We start from the raw sequence: 214 nt of genomic DNA on the forward strand, positions 1-214 counted from the left end.
TATAAAAGTTAAAGAAATATTAAAAAGACAGATTTAAAATAACTTCTAAAAATAAAATTTCTTAAAATTAAATACACAGTGAACGGAGCTGCAGAGACAGCTCAGCAGCTAAGAGTTTTGACTGCTCTTGCAGAAGACCACAGTTCAATTCCCAACACTCACACTGTCTATAACTCCAGTTCCAGGGGATTCAACATACTCTTCTGCCTTCCAT

The sequence above is a fragment of the Alexandromys fortis genome, unplaced genomic scaffold (assembly GCF_014885135.2).
Source record: "Alexandromys fortis isolate MF-2015 unplaced genomic scaffold, M_Fortis_MF-2015_v1.1 scaffold_44, whole genome shotgun sequence".
In the NCBI taxonomy this organism is placed as follows: domain Eukaryota; kingdom Metazoa; phylum Chordata; class Mammalia; order Rodentia; family Cricetidae; genus Alexandromys; species Alexandromys fortis.